At 42.0% G+C, this 8,973-nt stretch overlaps 1 protein-coding gene across 3 annotated transcripts in view; it reads left to right on the top strand.

Moving 5' to 3' along the window:
• Positions 1-1,209: 1,209 nt before the first annotated feature.
• Positions 1,210-8,973, top strand: part of erbin (erbb2 interacting protein) — a 111,350-nt gene continuing 103,586 nt past the window's right edge. For 2 of the 3 annotated variants that reach the window (XM_072658857.1, XM_072658853.1), the window contains exon 1: positions 1,210-1,821. The gene's annotated coding sequence lies outside the window, so the exon portion shown is untranslated. The remainder of the gene's footprint in view (positions 1,822-8,973) is intronic. The other variant, XM_072658854.1, reaches the window with a different exon arrangement.

Genomic DNA, 8,973 nt, shown 5'->3' with positions numbered 1-8,973 from the left:
ACACCCACATCTGTTCACTACACTACACAGGGTGGGTAGTTAACACCACTGTTACTGTGGCAACACTTACCCAGCTGTGTGCTCCTGACATTTGCATAATTGACCAATATTGCTGTAAATCATTCAATCACAACCTTTAACGCCATTAATAGTTTTTCTTTCCTTTTCTAAATTCCTATTTTCACCAAATTTCCCCCAATTTGGACTACCAGTTACCCAACCCATATGCAATCTTCCCCCATTAGACACCAGACATCAATAAAGGCAGACTAGAACACGCCCCCTTTGAAGTTCATCTTTCATCTACCCACCCTGGAGAAAGCCAGGCCAGTTGTGCTCTCTCTGGGTCTCGGCTGCTGATGGCTAGCAGCATGACCGGGATTCGAACCAGCGATCCTCTGTCCTCACGGTGACAGCTCCTTAGTCCACTGGACCAATAAATAGTTTTTCTATGGAGAAATGAATACTATTTTTGAAAACTGCACCCTGCGGTTAGTATTATGGAACACAACAGTGGCATGATCCGGGTCCCAAACCCAGTGATAACCCCCCATCTAACACATGACGAACCAGCAACATGATCTGTTCATACTTTTTGTCCAGTTTGTGACTTACCACTAACACTACTTGGCGGTAGATCCAGTACCGTTGTTCTCTAATTATTCTATTCTATTATTTTTACCACACTGTCCAAGGGTTAATATTAATTACTACTTCCCATGTAGTTCATAGTCGGTGCTGGCTGATATTTTGTAGAATATAAAAAGTAAATATAACATAAATATTATATAATAATAATAATAATTAAAAATAATATATTTTTTTTATAAAACAATACATGTTGACATGTTCTCACTTGGGGAAAAAAAGGTGCACGTATTTATATATATATGTACTACAATGTATTTTTTTTTTTACACTTTCTGTACATTATTATGATATGTAATTAAAATTATTTAGTAAAATTATCAGCAGCTACATTAAAAAAAAAACGCCGTTCATTTTTCCCATAGAGAGAAGCAGGTTCCAGCCGGAGCTCCTTATATGGGCATGGCTCCGACCGCGGGATGACGCCACGCGCCCCGCGCTCCACGGGCATTGAGCGCGCTCTGAGCGCAGCCAGCAGGTGGCGCAGGTTTTCACTCTCACCGCTCGGTGTCGAGCTGCAGCTCGTGCTTGTGTCCATCGAGCTGCAGCCCTGCTCTCTGCTGCATCGCCTGTACGGAGTATTCGCAGTGATCTCCCGTGTCTGTGTCAACTCGCTGCTTTTAGGGTGTGCAGCCACTTCTCCTTCACTGCTGGACATTTTTTACACTTTAAAAGGAAGCAGAGGAGAGGATGTGAGTCTTGGCTACATCTGGGTGCGGCGCTCTTTTATGAGTGGTGGTTTAAAAAAAAAAGGATTTGTGCTTTCCTGGTACGAGTGGACTGTTTTTCTACGCCTCTCTGCTGTTGTTGCACCGCCGTGGACGTGGTTTCTGCCTGCTCTCTGGAGCTCTACGAGGCGCGCGACCCTCCTCGTCTCCTCCTGTTGTAATAACACGCTGCTTTGGAAAGCTCAGGCCACCCCGGGGACTGTTTCCGTGCTTGTGTTTGGGAGGAAAACTTCAGCAACTTTCTTCTGAGAGGTGCGTTCTAGCTAACGGAGTAAGCTAGCTAACGTGCTTTAGCCTGCCTGCTAGCTACATAGATAGATAGCTAGCTCCGGTGGGAAAGCGAGAGCAGCCCCGCGATGCCTTTGTGTGAGCAGCTCATGTGGATTTAAACGCCTCGTTTCTCTTGTAAATGAACGAGGAGGGTTTTGGAAAAGTGCTGAACAAGGTAAGAACGAGTTACGCGGCAGGATTTCACTTTGTCCTTCAGCAGCTGGCTCTCTGCTTCCTCGTTAGCCAAATCGCGACGCGGTTGAAGTTGGCTCGGTCGAATTCTCCGGTCCACCTTAAATGCTGCAGCGGTTACAGCCGGGTTGCTGCTCGCGCTCCCGCCCGCAACCGCTGCAGGATTTAAGGTGGACCGGAGAGTTCCAATGTGCAGCTCCAGCTCCGCCAGAAATTGAGGTTCTGGTTTTAAAACCCGATTTTATCCTGGTTAAACGTGGCCGGTTTAACCAGCATGTCCGCGTTGGGTGTGTAAACAACGTGTACGAGGTGTAAACACCAACCCGGACCTGCTCGTCCCCGTGCTTTGTGTCTGAACAGGTGAGATGTGTAATGGGTTTTTTTTTTACACACAGCTGTTTACTGCTGTCATCCGTTCCGGTGTCCTCACCGAGGACCTGCTGGGTCGAGAAAAGCTCGGGTTGTAGGCACATGTGAATTATTCGCGTTTATTTTTCTTCCTGGATGTGTTGTTGTTGTGAGCTGCTTGCTGCGTGTTAGCTAAAGTGATACTAGGAGGTTAAACCGGTTTAATCTCCCCCTTTCAATGTGGTGTTGTGTAAAAATCAGGTCGTTTAAACTGGATCCTGGAATTCGAATCGGTTCCTATATTGTGTTTTATGATATTCTCGAATTCGGATTCGGTTCTCGAGAAATACTCCGGTTCTACTGCGTCGAATTCTGCACTAATGTGTTTAATCTGGATATTTGAATTCGAATTCAAAACTGCTGTCTCTCACTGAATTCGAATCTGTGGTCTGGAAGTCTCCAGTAGATTCGATTGCCTTAGGTTCTGCTCAAATGTCCTATAAGGCATAATTGTAGGGTGTTTGTTTTTATTATTTATTTATTTTTTTGTTCAAAACTATTGTGAATTATTGAATTCGAATTAGTTCCATTCTGTTGAATTATATTGGGGTTTATTCTGTTTTGTTATGGATATTCTAGCAGTGAATGAGAGAGTAGCTCAGTCTGAGTTGATGGAATGATGTTGCGTTGGGTTCTGGACTGATGCCGGATGTTTTTTTGGACTTTGGACTATTGTGGTGTATAATTTTTATATTTGTGTATTCATATCCCATAATTCCCCCCATTTTTATTGTTTTTAGAGTTTTATTCTCTCCTATTGTATACATTTTAGCAGAGAATATTGCCGCTGTCCAATGAAAAACATGCATCCCAAAAATGTGACTTTACAGGAGAAGGCAAAAATGTCTGTAAATTTGAATGGAAGTCAATGGAAAATAAGAGGTTATTGCAAGTAATTTAGAGCATTTCTATTGGTTGATACATTCAGCATTATTTACAGTGTACAGAGTGGCTACAGGATTCAAACCATGAAGAAAACCAAAGTATAGTTTTCATAGGACAACATTTTGAATGAATAGTTTTGAGATCATTAGTTATAATATTTATTTCTTCTTAAGTTTGACCCCTTTATTAAATCTTTACTTCCTTTCCAACACAGCTCCCCCCCCCCCGCATCCCTCAGCTCCTCTATACCAACAGATCAGGTTCCTTTCCCCACTGTGCTTTTGGTTTTCCTCTGCACTGACTAATAAGATTAGCATCTCTGCCTCATTCTGAGCTTTGATTGTATGGCAGAGAGACGCCGGCTGAACTCTGGACACCACACCGTATCCGCGAGCTTTGGGCCAGCGGGCATGGCTCCCTGTTCAGACCCCCACTGGAGCAAACAAATGGATGGATAATGAAATCACAGCACTATGGCATGTATTAATAATGCAGAGACGGGCAGCAGTGTGCAGTCTATACATTGGCAGTGTTAGTAATGGCACAAGGGACAGTCCAATGTGACCATTGGCTCAGGGGATAGTTTCAGCAGGTGATGAATTGAGCTAATGGGATAAGGCAGGTTCAAGGGGATTATTGCCACTAGGTACGCTCATCCTCACTATGGCTAATCCCTACTTTCTGCATCCTCTGCAAGCCACCAAAGACATTATAGCCATGTAAACTCGATGGCGTGTCCCAGACAGGCCCTTTTGTGTGGCGCTGTGCAGCTCACCTGCTGCCCGGTTCTTTAACATAATGGATTTTCCCAGTGTCCACTTCTGCTTTTCAGTGTCGGTTGCGATCTCTTAAAGAGATTGGGCTGTCATCCTGTTATAGCCGGCACTGCCTTGTATAGCCAGACGGCGCTGGCTGAAACCATTTACTCGTCCGTGATAAGGATGTTAGCCTGTAGGCATTGAACAAAACGGCATTGTGTTGTAGATTGTGTAGCAGGGCTGTGTGCTGTGGCCATTGTTTTTGTATTTGCATTGTGCTGCAAGATGTATTATCCACATGCCTGAGATTTACCTAGCTGGATGAAACTGAGGTGAATGTGAGGGCGTAACCCATTCAGTGTATTGACGACAGCTTTCCTCTGAGGAGCCTCAAATCGCTCAGTTTTGTGAAAATCACAGTGATCAAACTTAAATATCTGGGTGTTTTAGTATTGATTTAAAGTACTGTATTTCTACAAGGATGTTTATCTGTTGCTAATGTCCTATATTTCTGTCTCCTGACTGTATATGACATGTAGAGTATAGAATTAGATCACAGTACTATAGAATCAAGACCATGTCTAACCGAAATAGATCCCTATTTACGATTTAGGACACTACTGAGTACTTCGGCCCATTCATAATCGTCCAGTGGAATTTGAATGTGATTTTAAGGCACCTAAATGTCCCACAATTCACTGGGGATTTCTAGAGAACATCAGAGCTGAACATTGCATGAGCTGAATGTCTACCAGAAAGCATTTTGCGTGTCTAAGCAGCAGACAGTGGAACTATAATAAGATAAGATAATCCTTTATTATCCCACAGTGGGGAAATTCTCAGTGTCACAACAGAAAAGGGATAGCAAGACACTCAGATGCAAAAACATAGATAAATTACCATTATATATACAATATAAATAATAATAAATATATATATTATAAAGAATAATAATAGTACTGTAATTCAATGTAATGTGGGCAATAATTTCCATATTTATTATCAGTTACTACCACTCTGCCACTTTACTAAATTCGTATAATTTATATATAATTTCATTTCAAGTTTTTCTCAATTTTTTTTCCTCTCTTTGTTTTTACTTTATTTTAATTATTTTATAGAGTGTTTATTTATAGTGTTTATTCTTACATGAATAGTTGCAGCTGTAACAACTGTAATTTCCCTCCTGGGATCAATACAGTATTTATATATATATATATATATATATATATATATATATATATATATATATATATAGATTCTGATTCTGAAATTGGCAGATGATGTAGGTGTTAGAAGCAGGAAAAATGGGCAAGCACAAGAATCTGAGACACTGAGACAAGAACTAATCTGTGATGGCTAGGTGTCTGGTTCAGAACATCTCCAGAACATCAGGCAGGTCTTGTTAGATGTTCTTGGTATACCCAAGTTCGACGGACAGATTATTAAAATCCCAATCCGATTGATCATCTGCAGGATGTGCTGGGCAAACCAGTCGAATTATGGATGCCACACATCACCACTTAAGATTAGAGGTAAGATTGCTATCTTGCAGGACTTAAAGGACCTGCTGCTAACGCTGTGGGGCCAGATACCACAGGACACCTTCAGAGGTCTTGTGCAGTCCATGCCTTGATGGGTCACAAGGGGGTCCAGACGTTGAGCCCATATGTTTGAACCTTTTTGTGTAGCTTCATTACATTGAGAATTTGATACTTTCAGCTTAACACATGTTCTGCTCTACAAACACAATGTGTCACTATATGTCCAAATGTTTGTGGACACCCCTTTTAATGAATGCATTCAGCCGCTTTAAGTTGCGCCCATTGCTGACACAGCTGTGCAAATGCACACACACAACTTGTACACAGTTTTATACAAATGGCCTCTGTGGAACAGCTAGACAAGAACCTATCATCACCATTCTGCCTAATGCCAGGGGTGGGCTAGAGGGGTATAAAGCCCTGCAGCCCTCCAGCATTGAGCTGTGGAACAGTGGAACCGCGTTCCCTTGAATGATGGTTGTTGCTTCATCCAATACTTTGAGAATGGGGTGGGGACTTGAGAATGGGGTAGGGTGGTTATCATCTTCTGAAAACAGCGACGTAGCAAGTTGATTTGGAAGAAGTTGGAAGAAGCAGTGAATGAGCAGGTGTCCCAGAACTTTTATCCAGATGTGTAATGTTTGTATCATAAAGAATTCACCTGTGTTTAAATCTGCCCTGATTGATTCATGTCTATTACCCTCATGTTAATTGGCACTTGGATAAGTTCTAATGATTAAGGTAAGCTGTGTGTGCCACAGGCTCTTGGTTCACTACCATCAATCAGTCACACACAGTAATGTGATTTTTTTTTTTTTACTGCACTATGAGTGTAATACTTCAGCCTAACTGTGACAGCTCTCGATTCACTTACTGTAACCTGCTTTAGTTTGATCAGCAAATGAATAATTATCACTCGGGAGCTTTACTGTGTGTGGTTCTATATAATCTGTAACAGACTCTTTGGCTTTTAATATTTGGAGTCCTTTTTTGCCCTGATAAGAAGCACATACCTGATACTGGACTGAATACCAGCTTGAGATGATCAAATGATTGTGATTTATTATAAGCACCCCTGTGAGAAATGGTTAAAGATGACTGAAGATGTCGCACAGCTCCAGGGGCCTGGGGTTGTGGGTTCAGTCCTGGCTCCAGAGTTTAATGTGTTCTCCCTGTGTTTGCACGGGTTTCCTTCAGGTGTTCTGTTCTCCTCCCACCTCCCAAAAATAAACACAGTAGGTGAGTTGACCATGCTAAATTGCCCCTGCCCCTGTGAGTGAATGGTTTTGTGTGTTTGTTTGGGGGGGGGGGATCCTGCGATGGAATGGCACCCTGTCCAGAGGGTATTCCTGCCTTTCGGCCAGTGATTCCAAGTAGGCTCCGGACTCTGGAATCACTGGGACCCTGACTGGGAAGTCAAACCGAGTGTAAATCTAATTTTAATGAGTTGTTTTTTAGTACCTGCTCTAAAACCAAATTAGTCAAAATTTTGCCAAGAGAAATCCCAGTCATATGAGGATGGGTGCGGGCGCAGCATAAACCCCGCCAATTTCCCTACCCACTTTATTGTGATAGCCTGTATCCAGATGCCTAGGTTTGATCATTGACGGCGGTTTCCGCAAATGTCTGTAAAAGTGAGGGGCCTTTTACATTTCAACGTTTGAACGTTCATTTGTATTTTACTCTGCGTTCAAATTGGAGATGGCATATCATCAGTGGATGTGGGTCTGGACATCAATGGGGATTTGAGTAGGTTGTTTTTTTGTGTAGTTTGAACTTGATGGTCTACTTGTAAATGCTTTTAATCCTCATTAAAGAGCTTCCAGCTTGTTTGCAGGCAATATTAGTTTGGGATTGCCCAATAAATCGTCAGACATACGGATCACTTAAAAATAAAGGTGCTATAGAAGGTTCTTTGAGTGATTCCTTAGAAGAACCTTTCTTGGTTTTTAATAAACGTGATCGAGATGTGAGTGTGAAGGTCCTTTTTAAAAGTCTAAAGAGCCGTCACTTGATATATAAAGGTTTTTTACAAACATTACAGCTGGAGCCAAAATTGGTTCTTCCACGGCATCGCTTAAGGAACCTTGTGTGGCACCTTTAAAAGTGTGTGTGTGTGTGTGTGTGTGTGTGTGTGTGTGGCTCTACCTCAGAGACACATGCTGTGTCTAAAACTGCAGCCTAACGTGACAGAAGATTACACCGGCGTGAAGGTGCATCTTCCTTTCTACGTCTCAGGTTTCTTCTGCATTTCCTCTGCAGGCCTTAACGAGAGCCGGCCAGCTTGCTTTCAGATGACTGATTAGCTGATTAAGTCCCATTACTGATTGTTACTTATTCTTTTTTTCCATTGCTTTCCCCTGAAAGTCCAGTACTGATGTTGAATGTATGAAATGTTGACGTTGGCTGTATCTCCATCCGATCAAAGCCTTCCTTCAGAGGCTATGATTAGCCTACCACCTGTGTGTCATGTTTCACAGCTCTTTTCCGTTTTCTCAGAGGAAATTCAGCCCAGTGATGTGGGTGTGCTGAAAGTCCTGGTTTAAAATGGAGCTCTTGAAGTTAACATGTCTTAACAGTTTGGTCATGCAGTGGTCAGTTTTGAGATTCTGAGAGATTTTGAGATTTTCTTTTAGACAGCTGCACTTTCTTTGCGTCTGATTTCTCCCAAATTTATGGAAAATTAGTATCCAAATAAAACCTGCAGTACTGCAACCGCTGTCATCACAGGTATCGCTGTGAAGCTCTCTGTCTCCTGTACAATGCTATCAGATCCAGATATGGTCATATCCTTCGCATCAGCAACCAGAGGAACCTAATAAAAAAGAAGATTTAAGCCTAAGCATAATGTCTTATTGGCTGCTGTTGATCTCTTTTAAAGGCCTTATTTTTAAAATGAGTTTTACTCTGAGCCAGATAGCCTCACATACATTTACCCCTCTCTATATTCTAAAGGTTTCTACCAAGAGGATTGTTCATATATGGTTCATAGCCTCAGTTATGTAACACTTTCTGCCTGTAAACATGGCAAAAATGGGGGTTTACTGGCCGTTGGCAGTGTTTTCTAAGTTATGAAATGATAAAACGAGAGATTCAAAATTTTCTCTGTGAAAACCTTTGACCTTGTTTACACCTGGTCACTTCATCCATCTTGAGTATCAGGATTATATCTGGATAAGGTCAAGACATGCAAAAGTGCAAGTGTAAACACACCCAGATACAAATCCCATCACTCAAACCACTTCAGGAGGGGCTCTGAGATGCATTTGAGCCACATTATGGCGTATAGTGTAAACACCTACATCTCTCCAAGACTCATCCCACAACCGAAAAACAGTGGATTTCTCATCAGCAGGGGCTGCCGAAGTTGTTACCTATCCCCAAGTTTGAGGAAACGCATGACTGCATGTAAAATTGCACATTAGCACAGCACAGGATATTTAAAAGTTGGTGCATTATTCATGAATTAATGCCTCGTTTGCATATTTAGCCATAAAAAATAATAAAGTGTAATATAAATGTAAGTATTTCACCTGGGGA

The sequence above is a fragment of the Salminus brasiliensis genome, chromosome 16, assembly GCF_030463535.1.
Source record: "Salminus brasiliensis chromosome 16, fSalBra1.hap2, whole genome shotgun sequence".
In the NCBI taxonomy this organism is placed as follows: domain Eukaryota; kingdom Metazoa; phylum Chordata; class Actinopteri; order Characiformes; family Bryconidae; genus Salminus; species Salminus brasiliensis.
Note: the sequence above shows the minus strand (reverse complement) of the source record. Positions and strands in the feature narration are given on the sequence as shown.